The 12,300-nt window shown below is 42.8% G+C and overlaps 1 pseudogene; it reads right to left on the bottom strand.

Moving 5' to 3' along the window:
• Positions 1-11,964: 11,964 nt before the first annotated feature.
• LOC126279285 (5S ribosomal RNA) lies at positions 11,965-12,082 on the bottom strand (annotated as a pseudogene).
• Positions 12,083-12,300: the final 218 nt, after the last annotated feature.

Genomic DNA, 12,300 nt, shown 5'->3' with positions numbered 1-12,300 from the left:
TCGGTGAGGCACCCTTTGTCAAAACCGGCACATACACAAGATGTGCCGTTCGCGACTCGACACACGTGGTCTTACACGGAAATATAAATCAAGCCTTTCGATGCCCATGACCGGGTCTCCGCCGGCTATTATTCACCTTTTTAGCTATATACATACATACGCACACAATACAGCAGTCTGGGAAGCTGGGGCGGGGCTGGTTCCGCATCGAACAGGGGCTCGCAGAAACACAAAACGGTCGCGCCGCGTCCAGGTGGAGATGGAAACATCGCAGACAAAAGAGCGCCGCTCTGCTATACCTGCCGCCGGTTCCCCGGCGGGTATCGTCCCAAAACAAACTGATCACCGCCCAATAGATCGACCCCCCTCCCCCTCCCCCTGCTGCCCGTTCCGAAACAGCTGCATCGCGCAGCTCAGCAGTTTGAGGCTTCATGGCTCGTCGACATCTTCATCAGCGGTGACGGCGACAAACGGTTCGTAACCCCGCGACCCTTCCGCGGTCACCGCTTGATTGAGCGTGCTGACGTGATGCTCGGATTAATGGCGGAACTGATACGAAATATGGCGAGTGGGGTGGGACGCCGATGAGGCCTGTGGTCTCGGGAGAGCACAGCCCATTGCGGCCGTCATCTGTTCTGCTGCGGCTGACGTACCCACCGCATCGTAATAGTCTACTACTACTGATGCTCCACTTTCTATATGCTTCTATTCTTATAGGTCATTATGCTTTAGACGTACACAATACGCTTCAACCTTCGCCGTTAATGTCATTTTTATTATCATTTACTTCCAGGCGACCCACCAGAGTTACAGATCACTTTGAAAGCTGCCACTACCGTACCTGTTTTACTTGTGAGTGCATAGCAAGCTAGGGCACCGGTAGTAGTGCCTGAAAAAAATCTCCTTTATACGAAATTTGACCCATGAATGAACAAACAACGTGATTTGACTACTCATAGCCAAAAAGATGAGGTAGTCACCAAAGGTTCGTAGCTCAACGGAACATATAGTAAAAAGAAAGAAAAATTGCACGTAAGATGTTCCAACTGTCCTAAACCATATGATTTTCACGTTTTGGCCATCCACACGTTAAATAAATAATAGAAACATTTTTTTTAAATTAGAAATTATTAACTTCATCCAAAAATCTTCTGTTAGCTGCTTTATTAGTTAATAGTTCCTTTATTGCAGGATCATAAGGATCACACACGGCCGATTTCATGATGATATAATTTAATCCTGAAATGTGTACATCCTACACTCATGCTCATAAATTAAGGATAATGCTGATACATGATGAAACAACGCTCCGGTGGGCTGCTTGCGGTTTTAAATTACCTCAGTTGTGCATCTGACCCGTGGTCGTCGCACTGTGGCGCTGGCAGCACTTCACATACGCAGAGGTGTGTTGGTGCATGTCAGAGTACGGTGCAGCGAGTAAGTGTGTAGACGTTTTCAGACCTGTTAATGATGACTGTGTGTTGAAAATGGCTCAAAGAACACTTATAGATGACGTTATGAGGGGTAGAATACTAGGGCGACTGGAGACTGGTCAAACACAGCAGGTCGTAGCACGGGGCCTCCGTGTGCCACAAAGTGTGATCTCAAGATTATGGCAACGATTACAGCAGACAGGAAACGTGTCTAAGCGTTACAGTGCGGGACGTTCACAGTGTACAACACCACAAGAAGACCGATATCTCACCATCAGTGCCCGCACACGGCCATGGAGTACTGCAGGTAGCCTTGTTCTGGACCTTACCGCAGTCACTGAAACAATTGTGTCCAGACACACAGTCTACAGACGACTGAATAAACATAGATTATAAGCTCGGAGACCGGCAAGGTGATTCCACCGATCCCTGGACAGAAGAGCCCGTAAAGTCTGGTGTCAAGAACACAGTACACGGACGAGTCCAGGTATAGTCCGAAAAGTGATTCTCGCCGTGTCTTCATCTGGAGTGAACCAGGAACCAGATACCAACCCCTTAATGTCCTATAAAGGGACCTGTATCGAGATCGTGGTTTGATGGTGTGGGGTGGGATTATGATTGGTGCACGTACACCCTTGCATGCCTTTGACAGAGGAACTGTAACAGTACAGGTGAATCGGGACGTCATTTTGCACCGCCTTTCCGGGATGCAGTGAGTCCCTCCTTCCTCCTGATGGTTGATAACGCACGGCCCTACCGAGCTGCCATCGTGGAGGAGGACCTTGAAACAGAAGATATGAGGCAAATGGAGTGGCCTGCCTGTTCTCCAGGCCTAAACCCCATCGAGCCCATCTGGGATGCTCTCGGTCGATGCATCGCTACACGCCTTCAAACCCCTACGACACTTCAGGAGCTCCGACAGGCTCTGGTGCAAGAATGGGAGGCTATACCCCAGCAGCTGCTCGACCACCTGATCCAGAGTATGCCAACCCGTTGTGCGGCCTGTGTATGTGTGCATGGTGGTCATATCCCATAATGATGTCGGGGTACCTACGGAGGAAACAGTGGCGTTTTGTAGCACATGTGTTTCGGAACGGTTTTCTTAATTTATCACCAATACCGTGGACTTACAGATCTGTGTCTTGTATGTTCTTTATGTACCTATACTATTAGCGCCAGTTTTGTGTAGTGCCACGTTGTGTGGCACCACATTCTGCAATTATCCTTAATTTATGAGGCTGAGTGTAATACAACCTATCAGTATAGGTACATTTCTCATTGTAGAATCCGTACGATGCAGAAGTAACTGCACACGGTATGCCCTAATACCCAACAATGCGAAAATGATCCACTGCAACACGGTCTCGAGGCATTCGTTGCTGCAACTCATTTCTTGAAGTTCTCTGCAACACGCACTTGCTTTGTTTGGTTGATAAATTGTGCATAATACTGTGTCTGCTGATGGCATTTCATTGTAATTTGTAGCATTCGCAATTTATATAGGGCAATCACTCCTCGTTACACACTTATTTTGAAATACACAAATAGCATTAAAAAGAAGACAATTTTGATTAACAGATTTTTGCTCTGCTAAAATAACAATGGAAAACGGCAAAGAACACCTAGTCGAATTAACGTCTGCAGAACTAAAGTCAGAAACACTTGTCAAAGCACAAGTTCATTTAAATAAAATGTCGGTTAACGTGAAAAATTCAGTAAAATATTTAGTTATCAACATTTTCAGAAGCTCAAATTCTTATGGGACTTCAAAACTGCCAGAAACGTTCCGACATGTGGGCTCCACATAAACTAATATCAACAAATTATGGTCACTGGCATAAACGGTTTACTACCGAAGACGATCAAATATTTCGTCGCGTTCAGTTTCCTTATTCATCTTTAACAAAGCGAAGCAGATTAACATTTCGATGACAAACTGAAAACTAGCTACTATTAATACCATGCAGCGGTAACGTAAATTTATTATTTCCATTCAGTCTCACAAGAGGTGCCTTGTAGTCTACACACATGATGTCTCATGTATGCACGAGCATTTAAACCACTGAGAATTTATCATCTAAACCTCACTTAACATCATAGCTAACAAACTACATTACAAAGCATGTCTACTTAAAATCACCCTGGAGAAGTTCAGCGCGACTGCACGCCGCTAATGCCACATTCATTTCACAACGTGGTCAAGAGCAAATGTATTCTGTACTTGGGAAGCGCCTAATAACCTTCCAACCAGAATATGCTATGCAAATTATGGACAGATCACTGCTGCGGTTTAAGATATGTCCCAGAATGGAAATTAAAAAGCTTCAAACTAGACTGAGCACCACATCTCACTACTGGCGGTATGGACACATCAAATTTCTAATATGCAACATCCGTCATTCGCAATAGAGTTCAAGATGCCGACTTCACTTGAAGACAGCGGAGTACTGTAACAGCTTAGCACTTTCTTACTTGTAGCCGCAGAGAACACTTCATGTCCCACATTCCTTAAGACACAAGCGACAGTAAGTACAGGTCTTCAGAGTGCCTTGTTCCGGCTCCGAATGGAACAAATCACCCGGTCAATGTAATACGACCATATACTGGCCAGTCTCAGCAACCCCAATACTGACTCTGCTTACGATCACTCGAAGCTTCAGTTCTTTCTTTCAGAATCAGGTTGCACAAAACTGGCTCCTTTCAGAAACCTGTATCCACTGTCTTCAGTCCACAGTCAATGCATCAGCCCGACTAGACTTACATATCTGCATGTAGGGATGGTAAAAATCGAGTGAAAATACCGGTACTGTAGTTCCGAATAACCGGTATTTATATATATTTGTTTCGTCTTGGTCTTAAACAATTTTTAAAATTTTTCACTAATAACTCGGTAAAAAAACCTTAAACAAATTCGCCAGATCTACTTTTTATTTTTTATTTTTTTTACAAGTGAGTGATATTTATTTGTAAGATTTTCATTACTTTTATATATTGGATTATTGCAGAAAACAGAAAGAGCAATCAGTGCTATTTTAATAACAACGCCAACAGAAGCAACAAACATATGACATATCAGTCGGTACAGCTTTGCTGAAACAATAATGGACCTGCTACCATGTGGCGTGGCCTGTTAGACATTAAGCGTGTATGTGCAGTGTGCAAGACTAGCCCCTCCTGGTCTATACAGCAATTCCTCTCTGTCGTTCTCGGACATCGGTTGTGTTGCAGAATGGCACCATCCCTAGCTTGGAAGTATTTTAAGATGTGCAGCAGCAATGAAGTAATTACTCCATATCTTTTAAAATATTAAAAACTGGAGAGACAAAAAACTTGCAGTATCGTATAAGCAGAAAACGTATACAGTGTCCGTTGCAAGATAAGGTAAATTTGATTTGTATGTCTGGAATTTTATTGCCGTGCTATAAACTGGGTGTAATAACTCAACCCTTACTTCTGTGATTGCTTTGGGGTGAAAAATTGATACCATCCGAAAGTGAAGATATAGGAAAGTCATCGACTTGTAACCGTTTGCTCTCGCCATCGCCAAACCAGTCTTTTCTTCGCCGTCTATACTGCAGATACTGTGGCCGATTTCTGCAACAGCCTGAGCCCCAAATCAATAGCGATCTCCTATTCCTTCACCTTTATTGGATCTTTTCAGTCTATGTTCGAAGCCTACGTTTATTGCTGGAAATAATAGCAATAAAAAACTGAACATCAGTTATTTCACAAACACGCTATTCTGAGCGGTATTGGCAGAAGAAAAAAACGTCATAATTGGAAACAGTTTGTTTCAGCTGTGGCGGCCATCTCTACCCGTGTGCGCAAGCCACTCCTATCTGCAGCCGACGCGTACCATCAACTCCGAGAACGCACTTCCCTCTGATTGCAGAACAAGCGGCAAATTCGAAATGTGCGACTAATAGGCACAGCATGTTAAACTTTGTAAGTGGCATTTTTTACAAAAAGATGCTTTTTCAATGCTGCTGTGTTCTCTCTACTCTGCTGCATGTCCCTTGACTTGTTTCAAGTGCCGAATCGTGGAGAACACATATCAAACATTCATTAATAGACTTGAAGAAACGGCCAACAGCCGTAATTTGGCACCATCGTCAGGCCCCTATACACGTAGATAGAAGAGTCATCTATTATATGGACCACTATATCCAACTGGTTTCCGTAGTACTCTTCTCGGTAGATGTGGACGCATTATACCTCTAACGACAGCGTGTATAGGGGCCCGAAGATGGTGTCAAACAGGCACACAAATTGATACTTAAATGACATGACGTGTGTTGGTATTCATGTTCCTCAGGCCTTCAACCAGACGCAGCCACATTCCATTTACACAAGGTGGAGTTACAGAAACTTCATGAATAGATGGCGCATGGTCTTTGTGCCAAGCAGTGCCCCAGTGTAGAGTTCCGAGTGCCATGCGTCAAAGTCTAAGTCTCCCCCATTTAGTTGACGCACCGTTTTTGTGGTTAGCAAAGTGCATATAAGCTTTTGTTTCTAGCAATAAAACATCTTCTTAATGAAAGGAGATAATAAGTTCCAAAAATAGTAAAAAAGTTGTGGAAATAAGCAGAAAAAAACACGGGTGTGGAAAATGTAACGAAAAGCAATTTCTTCCTCAACAGCACAGGGAGCTCTGCAGGAAACATTGGAACTCCTGAACCCAAGAAAAGCCGGCCGCGGTGGTCTCGCGGTTCTAGGCGCGCAGTCCGGAACTCTGCGACTGCTACGGTCGCAGGTTCGAATCCTGCCTCGGGCATGGATGTGTGTGATGTCCTTAGATTAGTTAGGTTTAAGTAGTTCTGAGTTCTAGGGGACTGATGACCACAGCAGTTGAGTCCCATAGTGCTCAGAGCCATTTGAACCCAAGAAACAGGAAACAATACTGAAAGATTTTTTTTCTCTAATTTTGTTATTGTCCTGAAAAAAATTTAAAATGCATGAGATATGGTTTCTGTTGGCTACATTTCTACTATCTAAAATGTTACTGCTGTATTTCTGTATCTGAATTAACACAAATGAAACTTAATGACTCAGTATTAATTGCACGTGAAATAAAAACTTTCGTATTGTCACTTAGGACCACTCAGCTCCCTGCTTTGCCACCTGGAAAGTTCTTAATAAATTATTTATTTCCTAAATTGTTTCATTTTATGTGCAGGTATGCAGCATAATTCTGTGTTGTCAGAATACTTTCTCAGTTCGTTGAATACGAATCACTTACGTACAAAAATATATTCAGCACATTGTTTCCTGATTCTCGTGACATGTAAGACTTGGCACTCAGTACATTTGATATTTCCACTCTTGAAATGTCCTCCAATGGATCAAGTGAGTGTGTAATATCGTACATTCACAAAAAGCGGTAGAATAGCCCTCTACGCTTTACACTTGCAGTAATACTGTTCAGAGACTGAGAAAGTAACGTTAAAGGCGACCGCTATGCTCTGATAATGAAAGACACATATTGATCCTCTCACATTTCAATAAAGACATGTACCAAACAAATACCTAACCTAACTCACAAGGATACACTGTTGCAAAGGCATGTCCCACAGACTCATCGGAAAAATAACGCCAATGCGAAGCAAGTAAGCAACGACATCACAAATTAACGTGGACGCTGCAGTTCGAAAATGTCCATCTCAATAGCACACAACGCAAATGTAGGCAGCACGATGTTAACAGCTTCAGGCGGAGACCAAGAAAATGTGTCTCTCCATATTGCCCGTGTAGAACTTGATACTTCTGTACCAAGCCACCTTAATCGCTGACAGGACTCCGCACAGTTTGAAGATATGCCTTCTCCAGAGTCATCTAAAGAGAAGACTTCTCTAGCAGCCGAAAACGTGGACTATTGAGTTCTTGAGGTGCAAGGGATTCGTAAATCACGCTCCGGTTACTTAATATGAAAGAAGTTTGTAACAGACGGCTTTCAACTTCCCTGAAGCAATATTGTTGTGACAGTCTGCAAAAATCATTGTGCGTAACAGTTTGTCCATAGTGGAAGAAGGATTTTGCAAATGTACTCAAAGAAAGATTCTACTGAAATGTTAACAGTCGTAGGTACTGAATGAACTTTTATTTCCTCAAAACATTAATGTTTTCTGGCATTAAATGTTCATCTTCTGGTACCGAAAGTAAACCTTTAGAATAAGAACCTAATGTTCGCAAGTGCTGCATCGATGCTTCCAATGCTTAAGGTCACACTTATTACAGTTCTGTGATTCATGTCGGAATAATATAAGCGATTCAAGCCACTTTTCTAATGAAGTGCAGGTGCACAGAGCTCGAGTTTGTGCTCGTCTTAGATCAGCTGATATATATTATAATTTGTACTGGAATATCTCTGATAGTCCGCCGCACATCTGTGCTACATGTAAATTTCCATGATTTTACCCTTCATTATGTATTATTGACATGTGCATGGGAGAGTTAATTTGCAAGAAATAAATATACTTCTACTTATCTTAGATAACATCTTAAAACAAGATAGAGCTACGTTTATAATACCAAAATAAATTTTGTAGAGTTAGAGAAAGCTTTTGACCAGGAATAAACTTTTCGAAATTCTAAGGTAGCAGAGATAAAATGCATGGAGTGAAAGGTTATTTAAAACTTGTACAGAAACCAGACCGCAGTTATAACACACGAAGGTCATTTAAGGGAAGCAGTGATCGAGGAGGGAAAGAGACAAGGTTGTAGCATATCTATGATGTTAGTCACTTTGTACATCGAGCAAACAGTAAAGGAAAGCAAGAAGAAATTTGGAAAGGGAATTGAAACCCTTGGAAAAGAAATATAACCGTTGAGGCTTGGCGATGACATTCTAATTCTGTTGGAGGCAGCAAATGACTTGGGAGAGCAGTTGAACGGAATGGATAGCGTCCTGAAAAGAGGTTATAACCCAAGATGCTACTCCAGGCTGGGGTAAAATGAATGTGCGCAACGGAAAATACTGAATGCGAAAATAAAGATTTGGCCCTGTCTGACTACCCCCCGAAGCAGATCTTAGGGTCTCTTAATTGTGATATTATTGCTCTTTAACATATCAATTACAACCTAAACTTAAATGAATGATTAAGGGAGCTAGTAACTACTAAATGATAAATGTTGTTCCTGCTTAAAAATTTATTGTATCATCATCATCATCATTTAAGACTGATTATGGCTTTCAGCGTTCAGTCTGGAGCATAGCCCCCCTTATGAAATTCCTCCATGATCCCCTATTCAGTGCTAACATTGGTGCCTCTTCTGATGTTAAGCCTATTACTTCATAATCATTCTTGACCGAATCCAGGTACCTTCTCCTCGGTCTGCCCCGACTCCTCCTACCCTCTACTGCTGAACCCATGAGTCTCTTGGGTAACCTTGCTTCTCCCATGCGTGTAACATGACCCCACCATCTAAGCCTGTTCGCCCTGACTGCTACATCTGCAGAGTTCATTCCCAGTTTTTCTTTGATTTCCTCACTCTCCTGCCATTGTTCCCATCTACTAGTACCTGCAATCATCCTATCTACTTTAATATCCGTAACCTCAACCTTATTCATAAGGTAACCTGAATCCACCCAGCTTTCGCTCCTATACATCAAAGTTGGTCGAAAGATTGAACGGTGCACAGAGAACTTAGTCTTGGTACTGACTTCCTTCTTGAAGAAGAGAGTAGATCGTAGCTGAGCGCTCACTGCATTAGCTTTGCTACACCTCGCTTCCAGTTCTTTCACAATGTTGCTATCCTGTGAGAATATGCATCCTAAGTACTTGAAACTGTCTACCTGTTCTAACTTTGTTCCTCCTATTTGGCACTCAATCCGTTTATATCTCTTTCCCACTGCCATTACTTTTGGAGATGCTAATATTCATACCATAATCCTTACATTTCTGATCTAGCTCTGAAATATTACTCTGCAAACTTTCAATCGAATCTGCCATCACAACTAAGTCATCCGCATATGCAAGACTGCTTATGAACAGCAGTGGAGACAGGTTGCAGCCTTGTCTTACCCCTGAAACTACTCTGAACCACGAACTCAATTTACCGTCAACTCTAACTGCTGCCTGACTATCCATGTAAAGACCTTTAATTGCTTGCAAAAGTTTGCCTCCTATTCCATAATCTCGTAGAACCGACAATAACTTCCTCCTAGGAATCCGGTCGTATGCCTTTTCTAGATCTATAAAGCGTACATACAATTCCCTGTTCCACTCATAACACTTCTCCATTATTTGCCGTAAGCTAAAGATCTGGTCCTGACAACCTCTAAGAGGCCTAAATCCACACTGATATTCATCCAGTTGGTCCTCAACTAATACTCGCACTTTCCTTACAACAACGCCTGCGAAGATTTTACCCACAACTCTGATTAAAGAGATACCTCTGTAGTTGTTACAATCTTTTCTGTTTCCATATTTAAAGATTGGTGTGATTACTGCTTTTGTCCAGTCTGATGGAACCTGTCCCGACTCCCAGGCCATTTCAATTATCCTGTGTAGCCATTTAAGACCTGACATTCCACTGTATTTGACGACTTCTGACTTAATTTCAGCCACCCCAGCTGCTGTATTGCACTGCAATCTATTGACCATTTTCTCCACTTCCTCAAATGTGATCCTATTTCCATCATCATTCCTGTCCCATAGTACATCGAAATCTGAAACATTACTGATCGTATTTTCACCTACATTGAGCAACTCTTCAAAATGTTCCCTCCATCTGCCCAAGGCATCCACAGGATTCACCAGCAGTTTTCCTGACCTGTCCAAAATACTTGTCATTTCCTTCTTACCTCTCTTTTGAAGACTGCTAATTACACTCCAGAATGGTTTTCCAGCAGCTTGACCTATAGTCTCCATCCTGTTTCCAAAGTCTTCCCAAGATTTCTTCTTCGATGCTGCAATTATCTGTTTGGCTTTGTTTCTTTCTTCAACATAACTATGTCTACCTGATTTCGAGTATGTAGCCATTTTTGATACGCCTCCTTTTTCCTTTTACAGGCTGCCTTGGCTGTGTCATTCCACCAAGCTGTTTACTTCATCCTACTTCTACACACTACTGTTCCAAGAAATTCTTTAGCCACTCCTAGTACTGTGTCCCTGTACCTTGTCCATTCCTTTTCCAATGACTGTAATTGACTACATTCAACTAACTGGTACCTTTCTGAGATCGCTGTTATGTTCTTGTGCCTGATTTCCTTATCCTGAAGTTTCTCCACTCTTATCCTCCTACATACGGACCTGACGTCCTGCACTTTCGGCATCACAATCCCAATTTCACTGCAGATTAAATAATGATCAGTGTCATCAAAGAATCCCCTGAATACACGTGTGTCCCTCACAGCCTTCCAGAATTCCTGATCTGTTATTATATAGTCAATGACAGATCTGGTTCCCCTGCCTTCCCAAGTATACAGGTGAATGTTCTTATGTTTAAAAAAGGAGTTTGTGATTACTAAGCCCATACTGGCACAGAAATCCAAGAGTTGTTTCCCGTTCCTGTTGGCCTCCATATCCAAATTTACCCATAACCTTTTCATATCCTTCTGTTCGATTTCCAATCCTGGCGTTGAAATCACCCATGAGCAGAACACTGTCCTTGTCCTTTAACAACTACATCACCGAGTGCCTCATAAAAACTATCCATCTTATCTTGATCTGGCCCTTCACAATGCGAATAAACTGACACAATCCTAATTTTCTTGTTAGACACTGTCAAATCTATCCATATCAGTCGTTCGTTTACATACCTTATTGCAACTACGGTGGGTCCCATTTCTTTCCTGATGTAAAGCCGTGACAGGTAGACCTTGTATTCTCCCACTTCCTCTTCTTTCTCACCCCCTTACCCGAATGTCACTAACAGCTAAAACGTCCAGCCCCATCTTACTTGCAGCCTCTGCCAGTTCTACCTTCTTCCCAGAGTAGCCCCAATTGATATTAATAGCTCCCCATCTCATTACCATTTGTTTGCCAAGTCGTATCTTAGGAGTCCCTGGTTTGTCAGTTAGAGGGGGGACTCCGTCACCTCCAAACGTCCGAGGCATTTTGCTCTGATTGTTGCCAGCATCATATTTGAAGTACCAGGGAAGCAGGTTGCTAGCCTTACTTGCCCCGAGTCCCATTGGGTTTTACCCCTAACGGCTGAGGGACTAACCGGTGAATTTGGTAGTCTTTGCCGTATGAGCACACAGATGCCCAGCCTTATTCCAAAGTAACTGGTATCTCGACCGTCGGGACCACTTACTTGGCCACTCATACGTTGCCCGTAGTTCATGAACTAAATTTATTGTAGATTAAAAAAAAAACTAAACTCCTTGCGAACAAGCCATGAAGACCCTACGGTACTGACCGGCCGCCATGTCATCCTCAACTCATAGGCGTCACTGGATGCGGTTAGGGAGGGCCACGTGGTCAGCACATCGCGCTCCCAGCCATATGTCAGTTTCCGAGACCGGAGCCGCTACTTTTCCGTCAAGTAGCTCCTCAATTTGCCTCACAAGGGCTGAGTGCACCCCGCTTGCCAACAGCGCTCGGCAGACCAGATGGTCACCCATCCAAGTGCTAGCCCAGCCCGACAGCGCTTAATTTCGGTGACCTGACGGGAAACGGTGTTACCACTGCGGCAAGGCCGTTGGCATTGTAGATTAAAAAAAAACCTTTACATTACAAATGATTATATTTGCGAACTAATATTACTGATCAATTGCCTACGCGATCTAATATAAATAACACAAGATGACAGACATCATCTACTTACCAAACACTAGAAGATACTATTTTCAAAGATGATCTACAGTGGTCTCCAACCTTACTGAAAATAAAACTTTACGTGATCACAGCTGTTTAGCCTTATA

Source organism: Schistocerca gregaria, chromosome 6 (genome assembly GCF_023897955.1).
Source record: "Schistocerca gregaria isolate iqSchGreg1 chromosome 6, iqSchGreg1.2, whole genome shotgun sequence".
Classification (NCBI taxonomy): domain Eukaryota; kingdom Metazoa; phylum Arthropoda; class Insecta; order Orthoptera; family Acrididae; genus Schistocerca; species Schistocerca gregaria.
This window is presented reverse-complemented; position numbering and strand designations above follow the sequence as displayed.